This window comes from Gossypium arboreum, chromosome 7 (assembly GCF_025698485.1).
Source record: "Gossypium arboreum isolate Shixiya-1 chromosome 7, ASM2569848v2, whole genome shotgun sequence".
Classification (NCBI taxonomy): domain Eukaryota; kingdom Viridiplantae; phylum Streptophyta; class Magnoliopsida; order Malvales; family Malvaceae; genus Gossypium; species Gossypium arboreum.
The window spans coordinates 10,006,998-10,008,691 of record NC_069076.1 but is presented as its reverse complement, the minus strand read 5'-3'; positions in this window follow the sequence as shown (position 1 = coordinate 10,008,691).

Below are 1,694 nucleotides of genomic sequence, written 5' to 3'. Positions count from 1 at the left end.
GCTATCGGATGGACCATAGCCAATATTCACAGTATTAGTCCATCTGTATGCATGTACAAGATTATCCTAGAAGATGGAGAGAAAGGGACGATTGATGGACAACGAAGACTGAACCCCATCATGAAGGACGTGGTGAAAAAGGATATTATCAAGTGGTTAGATGTGGGTATCATTTATCCCATCTCAGACAGTTCATCGGTAAGTCCGGTCTAGTGCATGCCAAATAAGGGAGGTATCACAGTCGTAGAGAACGAGAATAACGAGTTGATACCAACAAGAACAGTTACGAGATAGAGGATTTGCATCGATTACTAGAAGCTGAACAAGGCGACTAGGAAACATCACTTTCCTTTGTCGTTCTTGGACCAAATGCTGGATAGACTCACGAGGCAAGACTATTACTGTTTTCTTGATGGATACTCAGGGTATAATCAGATTACAGTAGCACTGAAAAATCAACACAAGATGACGTTTACCTGCCCATACGGTACATTTGCATTTAGACGCATGTCATTTGGTTTATGTAATGCACCTGCTACATTTTAAAGATGTATGATCTATTTTTACTGACATGGTTGAGAAGTACTTGGAATTTTTTATGGATGACTTTTCAATATTCGGAGATACTTACGATGATTGCTTAGCCAATCTAGCTAAGGTACTAAAGCAATGCGAAGAAACGAACCTCGTACTTCACTGGGAGAAGTGCCATTTCATGATACGAGAAGGAATTGTTCTAGGGCATCAGATAACGAGACATATAATTGAGGTAGATAAAGCGAAGGTAGACGTTATTGAGAAGCTTCCACCGCCAGCATCTGTAAAGGGTGTTAGGAGCTTTTTGGGCCACGCCGCTTTCTATTGAAGATTTATCAAGGACTTCTCCAACATTACTAAACCCTTATGCAAATTATTGGAAAAGGACACGATGTTCAAGTTCGATGATGAATGCTTAAGAGCTTTCAAGGATTTGAAGAGTCGATTAGTTATGGCACCTATAATCATCACACCAGACTGGGATTTGCCATTTGAATTGATGTGTGACGCAAGCGACGTCGCGATAGGAGCTGTCATAGGCCAGCGAAGGACCAAAATTTTTCATCCCATCTACTATGCAAGCCGGACTCTTTCAGGAGCTCAACTGAACTATACAGTAATAAAAAAAGAGTTACTTACTATTGTATTTGCTTTTGACAAGTTTCGATCTTATCTTATAGGTACAAAAGTGACTATCTATAAAGACCACTTGGCAATTAAGTACTTACTTGCCAAGAAAGATGCTAAGTCGAGACTAATCTGGTGGGTGCTTCTACTTCAAGAGTTTGATCTAGAAATTCAAGATCGAAAAGGAGTAGAAAACCAAGTAGCAAATCACTTGTCCAGATTGGAGCCGCAAGAAGGGAATTCTCCTATTATACCAATTCATGAAACGTTTCCAGATGAACACATACTGAAGGTAAGCCATTTCTATAATACTCCTTGGTTTGCTGATATTGCTAACTATTTAGCTTGTGGTTTGATGCCAATTGATAAGACGTATCAACAAAGGAGAAAGTTTCTTCACGATGTGAAGTACTATTTCTGGGAAGAGTCATATTTGTTTAAAAAATGTACAGATCAGATGATTAGGAGATACATGGCAGAAGATGAAGTACAAAAGATTTTATACCATTGTCACTCAACTCCGAGTGGGG